The sequence below is a fragment of the Chionomys nivalis genome, chromosome X, assembly GCF_950005125.1.
Source record: "Chionomys nivalis chromosome X, mChiNiv1.1, whole genome shotgun sequence".
NCBI lineage: Eukaryota > Metazoa > Chordata > Mammalia > Rodentia > Cricetidae > Chionomys > Chionomys nivalis.
Window position 1 is genome coordinate 101,341,597 of NC_080112.1, and position 10,621 is coordinate 101,352,217.

Consider the following 10,621-nt stretch of genomic DNA (forward strand, 5'->3'; position numbering starts at 1 on the left):
CAAAACTTTTGTTATATGTTTCTTGCTTAATATTGTTTATTATATTTATTATTTGTTACTATTGTATATAGTTGTATTTGGTTTAGTTCTGTCTTATTTAGACAAAAGGGGGAGATGTAGGGAAAGCCCAGCCCATTGGGGGGCGTGTTCACCTCAGGCTAATGTATATGTATAAATCTGGCCGACGTGAGCCCCGCTGGTCTCTTTGTTGTATTTCCTGCCCATCGCTGGATCCCTGGTGTTGTAAGCTATCCCTTCATTAAAATTTGCTGTTTCATATTAAGCTAGCCTGGTTATTACGTCACCTACACAAGTCCAGCACTGCACAGAAAGGCATGTGGGGTTCAGATTTGCTTGTTGTTTCTTTCCACAAGGTGTCTTCCAGTTACATTGATTATATTACCAGATTATCCGATGATTAAGGCCATTAACAATCCACTCTTGAGTAGTCAACATAACAGTGTTTAGTTGCCTTGCAGTAGCAATTAGAGAATGAAGTAATTTACCATAATTAGATACTATCAGAAAAAAAGTAGCCACATTAGGGGAAGTTAAAAGGACTTCATTTTATGGTTAGGGACGACTGTTAACAGAGCAATTTTTTTGAATTACAAAGAAAATTATTGCACTTTTAATTTGCTCATTATTGAAAACACAGAAACAACAAATGGCTCTTGTACAGAGCTTGCCCTATGTGGCTGTCGGCAAGTTTCTTAACCTTTCTCTGTTCCGGTTTCATCATCTAGAAGGCAATAATAATAATAGATTCTGATGGGTAATTAATGTTTGTAATGTATGTTGAAATCCTGGGAAAGAAAGTATTCTTCAAATAAAAATATAGAATTTACATAAAACATTCATTGCAATAGGCTTATTAAAATTCAAAGCTAAGCAAGCCGTTCTATCCCTCAGTTTCGTTTTACTAAATAAGAACATTAATATATAATTTTTTTTTTTAGAAATGTTGGCCTAGGAGGGCAGAATTTCTTTTTTTAACTTTTGGTTGGTTGGTTGAGATTTTTTTTACAGAGTTCTGATCATATTCACATTCCCTCTCCCAAGTCTTCTTCCCAAATCTACTCTTTTTTCCCTTCACATGCAATATTTTGTCTATTTTCCCCATCCAAGTTAATTTGTTCTTCCTAAATTTGCTTGGGTGCATGGCCTTACACTGGAGCATGTCAAACTTATCTGGGGCTACACACTTAGAAAAAAACCAACCTTCCGTTCACAGAAGCTAATGCTTCCAATATCTCCTCTAGAGAAGGGACTTTGTGTACAGTTCCCCTCTTGATACCTGGATTTGGTTTGACTTGGACTTGCACAAGTCTTGTGCATGCTGTCACAACTGCTGAAAGTTCGCACGTGCATCTGCCTTGCTGTGTCTTAAAGACACCGTTCCCCTTTAGTCATCCTTGCCTCTGGCTCTTACAGTTTTTCCATGCCCTTTTTTCCAATTACCCCTGAGCCTTTGGAAGGGTAGGTGCAGAATATGTTATCTTTAGGGAGGAACATTCTACAGTCTATTATTTTCGGTACCTTGACCATTTGTGGGTCCCTGTGTTGATCATCAGCTACTACAAACAAAAGCTTCTTCAATGAGGGTTGAGAGATGCCTTAATCAATGGGTATAATGATGAGTCATTAGGAGTTTGTTTAAATGCTATTCCCATTTAGCAGAATAATAGTAGTATTCTTTCCTAGGGTCTCTTTAACCATAAATTCTTGGCCTCGTAATGCTGCATGGTATGGGCTTCTTCTCTGGGGGGAGCTTTTAAATCCAATCAGAAAGTGGCTGGTTATGCCCATTTTGTTCATGCCCTTTTGTATGAGTAGGCGTCTCTACAGTCATTAATGTAACTTGAGTGGCTCACATTTGTAACTTGTGTGGTTCACATTTGGGTGTGACTGATGTTTCCTTTTCTCCTGTGGTAGCATACATAACATCTTCCTACACTACAAAAAATAGACTGTAGGGCTGATGCTTTCAGGTTGATACCAGCTTGATTTCTTTGTGTTTTATGACTCAGGTATGTGTTTTCAGCAATAGGGTCTTACTGTCAAATTCCGGAAGGAAACAAGTATTTCTTATTTAGACATTTTTTTTTATACCTACAGACTGGAAGCTTGGTTATTTTTGGCCTTCGGATAAAGCCAGGGGAGGAAGTACTATTGACTTTCAGAGCTGCAGCTAGATGGATTGTTTGTGATGTTCTAGAGGTATACAGTCTATCTAAGTGACAATTTTCAAAGCATTGTAGGTATTGGGTATCTGGATAGGCTGGTAGAGTAGACCTGTAGAAGTTCACATGTTTAGTAGTTCAGTGTGCAACTCAACATGTTTCACCTTTACGGCAGTTCACACCCAGAAGAGAATTGAGATATTAATTTATGAGACTCGGTAGGAGACAGTAGGAATAGTAATCAAAGCAGAAGCTTAGGGATCCATGTCACCATGAAAATATGGTTGAATTCAGAATGGAAAGATAAAAAATAAACCATAAAGGGAAAAAGAAAATATATCCCTGAAGAAATGGATCTTAGACATTTACAGACATGAACGTGTAGTACTTATACGGTGAGGAGTTGTTACTTTACAAGCCTTCTCATCTTTAATCTTCTCCAGAAATTTATGAGTTAGATGCTATAATTATCTTCATTTTATAGATGAAACCCAAGGAATACAGAATTCACAAACTAGTAATTTGCAGAGCTGGAGTTTGGACTCAGGCACTGTAGCCCCAGAATTCAGGAAATGGCTGTCTCCTATGAATTTTTATTGTTTCTTGGTACCAAGACTTTAGAAAATGCAGAAGCTTTAGAAATCTTTAATGAGTCATTAGATTGAAAGGCATTTCTAAATACAAAATAAACTGAATAAGACTGATTTTCCCTAATATAACCTTTAATTTTATTTTGCTCAGGACCTAAGGATGAATTGGGTTCTTTATTTGGGGTACCACTGAACTCAGGTTTGAGAAATAAAGGAAAGAATAAAGCAGAGAATCACAAACAAGGGAAAACATTTTCTCGTGAATACTGGAATTAGTATTCAATATTCTGCTCTCTTGAGTTGCTTTGTACATGGGCTTCATAAGGTCAAACTGGGTCTATGAATTGTAGGTGATGTTTAGGATGTTGAAAGACCCATAGACCCATGTTAGAATAATAACTGAGCCCCAACTCAAAGTAAAAGTTGCTGTGTTTCAGCTCAATAAATCCTGATTGTTTACCCTGATCTAAAGCCAAGTACTGACTAATACCAATCCTCTTTAGTTAATGAGGCCAGGTAAGATCACACCTCAGTTTGCCTGGGCAATGTTTATATACAAATCAAGATAACTTACCCTTTTACATTCAGAAATTATGATGACTTCTTGGATTTATTTGAGCCAAAATTTAATTTATCAACTGAAACTTACAAAAAGAATAAGTATGCTTGCACACACATTCTTATAATCTTATCATCTAAAAAATATTTTATTTGTTTATTTTGTTTTATTGTGCATTGGTGTTTTGTATATCTGGGCAGGGGTGTTAGGGGTCCTGGAACTGGAGTTACAAACAACTGTGAGCCATCATGTGGGTGCAGGGAATTGAACCCAGGTCCTCTGGAGTAGTCAGTGCTCTTAAGCACTAAGCCATCTCTCCAGCTCCCATATATAATCTTATTTAAGTAAGTTCTCAATTGAATATATAAATAGAAGTTATAAACTGTGAAATACCTTAGGTCATTGTAATGTTTGTAAACAAAAAGAGGGAAAACACTTTAAGCAGGTTCTATTTCTGCTAGGTATGCAATGCAGGGCAGCGAGGCAGCTAGTTTTTAGTGTATGTCTAATTCTATATTGTATTTTATGCCAAATGGCTTCAATACAGTTTTATTTATAAACCATGTGAAGGAATATTATTTTCCTCATTTATAGACATGAAAACAGAAGAAGAAGAAGGGCAAATAATTTGCTTGGTTTGTATATTCAGCTGTTGATAGTGAATCTAGCCCTACAGTGGCTCCTGCTCCTCCTTTTCTTGGTGCTCCTTATATATTGTGAATATATATTGTGAATATATATATATATATTGTGAATATATATATTGTGAATATATATTGTGAATATATATTGTGAATATATATATTGTGAATATATATATATATATATATATATATATATATGTGCTGTGGGAACTTCTTCAGCCAATTAGCTTTTAAGATACCAGTCCACTTTTGTGTGGTCTCTTATACTATAAATGCAGCCTGCATACATTCTCTCTCTGCTTCTGGATTCGGTTCCTGTTTCCCATTCATGCAGAGGACTGTGATCTGTGAGTCTATCCCTGAATAAAGAACACTTTATTATACTCAATTTTGAGCTAGTGTGGGATTACTTTATAACATCCATCATCATCTGGCACCCAACTTGTATAATGTCCATCAAATAATAAATTTAAATGTTATTTAAAAGTATAACTTATTTAGAAGTGTCTTCTTTCATCTAATCTATTCCACAAATGCTAGAGTCTATCTTCAAGGCTAATTATATTCAGACAATGATGATTTTGAATAATAATTTTAGTAGTAACAAACTCACTCAGTACATGTACAAGATGCCAGAGAACAGAAGGACTTTGTGCGGGATCTTTCATTTGCTCTTTACAACCCCTGCCGCCACCATGACCTAGGTATAGAGATCATGGTTATTGAGGAAATAAACTCAGAAAGGTTGACTGACTTCTCAGGATCACACAGCTGGGTAGTATCAAAGACAGAAATAAAACCTCAGATCTGACTACAAACCTAAAGTTCTTTGCTCCTACCTCCTCAGACTCCGGCAAAATATTTTTGATAGAACTTTACAACAGTGAAAAATCTATGCTTTAAGTATTTCTAGGCAAGCATTGCCTCCTCCAATGGCTTTTAACCTGTGCATTATTGAATTAGAAACAATTCCTTCGTCTATAAATTGGTCCTCAGTTAAAGTTCATAAAGCAGCAGGATGGGGCTTGTGAGTAGTTCCTGTCCAAGTCCTTGACTATGTTTTACTCCATTTGAAAGTTTTGATTGTCTCAGCTCTAAGTTCAGTGATTGTATATCTGGGTCACTTAAGGCATATTTACTGATCACAGGAGATTCAGAATAGTACTTCCAGAAACAGAATTGAGATGGGAAGATGGTCATGGTGATTATTTAAATACCTCTTAATGTGAAGGACAGAAGCAGTATTTAAGAAGCCCTAAAGTAGAAAGAGAAAGCAAGGAGAATTTGCCACAAGTTTCTTAAGACTGTTCTAGAAAGGGACAAGACCCTCACTTAGGACTGCGAAGCTTGTAGCCTTGAATACATACACGAAGCTTAAAGGTTTCCATTTCACCCGACATTTCAAACTGCCCACACTTCATGTAAGCTTACGAGTGTCTCTTTTTGCAAAATGCAAAAACCTCTAAATGCTGGGCTGCTCTCTGCTCTTTGAAAGCCACCATTTTTGAAACTCAGAACTGTTGTTGATAGTCCTGCCAAGGAGACCAAAAGTAAAGAAGAAACTAGTCGGGGAAGCCATCCAGTCTCCCACGAATCTGCAGTCAAGAGGAGGCGGCTTTGGGAATGTTTTTAAGAAGGTTTTATAACTAGTTAATGGGTTCCAAAAATTAGAATAATTGGTGCTGTCTCGTCTGTTACTTATGTAAGAATTTCCTGTTCAGAGGACTCGTGCCATGAGAGACATGGGCGAGATTAAAGGAAGGTTGCAAGTCTAGTTAACAAAACAAACTTGGTAAGGGAACTGTCAATAACAGGCACCAGCAAATATGTTACAGCTTGAGTCAGTCTGGAGCCAGGCTGCCTGCATGCTGTTCCTTTCTACAGATGGGGCAGCACTTGGCAAAGCTAACATGGATTTGGAATTTGAAGCTACATGGTGATTTCAGTATTTCATTTTCCTGCGAATCAATAAGGATGATTCAAAACCAAACCAGATGGCCAGGCAGCTAGTGCAGAATATCAGAACATTACCTCTCACAACAACCTTCATTTCCAGAGTGTCTTAAATGCAATAAAACACACTTCATTGCAAAGAGCTCGTAACACGCTTCCCCCTGCTCCTTACTAGTCTATTGCCTGTCAGAGTTCAAAAAGCCAGAAAGCACTTGCAAAGGTTGAGCAGTTGATAACTGTCACAAGTCGGTTAAGAGGATATGGATTGTTGAGACTGTGCTTCACTGTCAGTTTTTAAATGTGACCATTTCTTAAAAAATCACAAGACAAAACAAAGACAAGACAAAACAAAACAAAACAAAACAAAAAAAAAACAATTCTGAAGAAAGAATCAGGAAGAAAATAGTTCTAAAGTTAGGACAAGGGATGCTGAAAGATGCTAGTCGAAATACATTCACTTCAGAGAGGCATGCAATGGAGGTCCAGTTTTAGGGAGTCTTTCCTGTCTCTTCTCTAAGAGTCTAAACCTTTATCTTTTCCCTTTCTATATTCTAGCATTTAATTTAAAAATACTTAGATATCACAGAAGAGTGACAAAAATAAAGGAAGTTCTCATCTACACCTGCCCCCACCCCAGTTTTCCTTCTTACTAACACCTTTCGCAACCATGGTGAATGTATCAAAACTAAGAAATTAACATAGGTGCATTTTTTTTATTAAGCAAGCTACAAACTGTAATTGCCTTTCATCCATCTTCCCACTAACATTCTATTTCAATTTAGAATGGTACCCAGAAATTCATGGTTTATTTTATCTTATGTCTACTTGCTTTCCTCCAATCTGTGACTTTTTGAGGGTTGAGAGGTTTTCCTTTGTTTCAGATGACTTTGATAATTTTGGAGAGTACCAAGCAGGGTATTTTGTAAAGTATTATTCCATCTGAGTTTGTCTCATGATATCTCATGATTTGATATTTGTAAAGAAGACTATAGAGGTCTCATTTTAGTTGACATTTTATCATGGTATATGTGATAACTACTTTACCAAGTACTTTTCATTTAATTTCTGATCAGATCTTCTTAATCAGAAAATAATCCACCTGTAAGTTGCTATGTTGCTAAATATCCAGACAAAAGAAAGGATTGTAGGCTGACTATGCTTTAGCCCAGCAATTCTCAACCTGTGGGCCACAAACCCTTTTACAAACCTTGTCTAAAACATACTTACATTATGACTCATAAGAGCACAGTTATGAAGTAGTAAAAAATATAATTTTATGGTTGGGCATCACCACAACATGAGAAACTGTACTAAAGGGTCATAAAATTAGGAAGGTTGAGAATTACTGCTTTAGCTGAAATTCTTGGAATCAGGACTATTTCTTATTTCAGAGTATATATATATATATATATATATATATATATATATATATATATGTGTGTGTGTGTGTGTGTGTGTGTGTGTGTGTGTGTGTTTGAGGTTATTTGTATTGGGAATATTATCTTAAGGGGTGTTACTTTTGTTTATATTGCATTTCTTTAATTCTTTGAAGCCACGATACTTTATCTGTCTAGAAAACCTTATAGTCTAATAAAGAATCAAACGGCCAATAGCAAGGCAAGAGAAAGGATAGGTGGGACTGGCAGGCAGAGAGAATATATCAATGGAGAAAACTGGGAGAGGGGGTTCAGAGTAGTAGTCTGAGAAGGAGGAAGACATCAGGGGCCAGGAACTCAGTTACACAGCAATGCATGGAGTAAGAGTAAAATTTAAAGAAGTAAGAGAACAGGAAAAACATATAGGACAAAGGATAGATGGGATAATATAAGTTAAGAAAAGTTGTCAAGAAACAAGCCCAAACTAAGGCCGGTCATTTATAAATAAGAATAAGACTCCACGTGTGATTCATTTGGCAGGTGGATGGTGGGCCCCAAAAGAGTCTAAAGAGCATGATATTATATTACTACATATTTGGCCAAACCTTACTGGTCAGAAAATCTGAAATCCAAAATCCTCTAAACCCTACAAATGTTGAGAACCAACATGGTAATCTAAAAGTTCAGAGTGTTCGAGGAATTTTTATTTCAAATGTTCAAAGTGGAGCTATGCAGCATTACACTTGTCTCCATGTGTGGTCTTCAGGAAATTGTCATTCTTCCATTCATTCATTCGTTTAGTAGCAAGTATCGCATCTGCCACTGCTATAAGAATATGCATGATGTTTATGATTTATCTATTCAGCAAATATTTATTTCTTTAGCGGCTTTTAAATCCAAAGGTTTGGCTAGAACAAGGCAAGTGTGTAACTTGTTTTGATACACAATTAATGTGTAGCAGTAAATAAGTATTTGTCAAAAAATGAGACTAGAATATTACTAGGACATCAGTGCAAATGACCAATAAATTTTTCCTTTGATTAAGTGTGTATGTGCTTGCATACATGTGTGTATGTGTTTATTCTGTAAATGAGAGAAAATAAGTGATTTCATTTTTCCCCTTTATTATTCTCATCTATTATCCCACTTCTCCCTTTAGAACACTTTCTTCCTCCTCATAATCTTATTTCTACTTTAATGCTTCATACATACACTGTGTACACTATCATTTTAAATCCACCTACCTATTGTTGGATAGTTAGGTATGTTTCATATTTTGGTTATTGTCAATAGTGAGACTAAATTGTGAATGTTCAAATGCCACTGTGGTAAGATGACTTAGATTCGCACATCATATGTAATATACAACATACTGTATAAGTCCACATATATAAACTTAATGTATGCAATACATAATATACCTGCATCACACATATATGTGCAAATGTATGTATATATACACATGCATATTTAAATATATGTGAACTTACTATGCACAACTTATTGCATGTAAGTTTATATATATAAATATATGTACTTATATATATAAATATATATGTATGATACAACTGCTAGAGTTTTATAATACAGCAGTTCTATTTTAATATTTTTTAGGAGTTCCCATATTGATTTGTTTTGTATTGACTGGACTAATTCTTATTCCCACTAGAAGGGAACAAAGCTTCTGTTTCCACGCATATTTACCAATATTTTTTTTCTTTTTCTCTTTGATTCTTTCCTCTTTTTCTCTTTTTGAGCCAGAATCTTTGTATGTATCTCTATCTCTTCTGAAACTTATATAGAGCATGCTTACTTTGAATTCACACAGATCTGCTTTCCAAGTGTTGGGATTAAAGGCATGTGCCTTCGCTATTTTTTTTTTCTTGATAATAGCCATTCTGATTGTAGTGAGATGGAACTTCAATGTATTTTTAATTTGAATTTTCCTGAACACTTAAAAATGGTCATTTTTGCTTATTTCTTTGAGAACAATCTGCTCAGTTCTTTAGCTTGTCTATTGACTAGAATGTTTTCGTTTGATGTTTAATTTTTGCAGTTCTTTGTAGATTCTAAATATAAATCCTCCATCAGATGTCTATCTGGCAATGGTTTTTCTCCCATTTTGTAGGGCACCTCTTTAGTCTGGTGATCATTTCCTGTACTTTGCAGAATATTTTTTCTTTTAAGTTTTTATTTTATGATATAATTGCATCATTTCTCTTGTCCCTTTACTTTCCCAAATTCCCCCATACTTTTCTCCTTAATCTCTTTCAAATTTATGATTTTTGTTTTCAGTGATTGTTGTTACATTCATGTATGTACATTCTATATATACACATATATGTATATTCTTTATATATGCACACACACACACATATCTCACCAGTATTGCCTTATGAGTAGTTTTCTGTTGTAGGTCAGGGGGTTCATAGTTGTCCTCTGGTTTCTTCCAGAACCGTGATTGCTTGTCAATAAGTATAAAGCTTCTAGTTGGAAACAAGTACCATTCCTCCATGTTTACATAGTTACATAAATGTTTTCACCAGCAATATGGCTTTACCATTTTATTGTGGTTAATTAATAACCTTGACAACAGTTTGTGATGTTTTGGGCAACAGTCTATGAAACTTCCTTTGTCTAATGACTAAACAAGATGTAACTCATTCTTGGTACTGGAGGTTTTGTTTGGTGACATAAGCTATCTAGCTGGACCATTGTCTCTCCTAATAAATGATGGTTCCATTTAAATTCCTTTCAGATATATAGATACAGCTAATCCAAGTATGTCACAAAAAATGGGGGCATAAGTTGAGAGGTCACTGGAAGATAAGAAAGGATAAAAGTGAGAGTAATTAGACTAGATTATATGCATGTATAAAAGTGCCAAAAAACAAATCAGCCACTAGATCAATTGTAGGATGAAATAGAACAAATCAGAGATTGTGATATATATTGATTTTTATATGGCTCAAAGACTTTTCTAATTAGCTAACTAGTGCTTATAAAATGTAATTTTTAATACCAATAGCAATAACTGTCATGTATATCATAATTTTAAATTGGGTATTGTGTTGATTCCAGGATATGTTTTCAGTTTAAGATTTCTTTTGGCTATTTGCTATTTTTTTCTTTATTGCCATGCTAATTTTAGGATTGCTTTGTTTAGTGAAGAATGTCACTGAAATTTCATGAAGAATGTGTCTGCATATTTCTATCACCTTCACCAATTCATACAGTTTTATGTGATTAATCTATGAGCATGAAAATCTTCATGAATTTCTTTCTCTGTGTCTTAAAGATTTTATGGCAGATGACT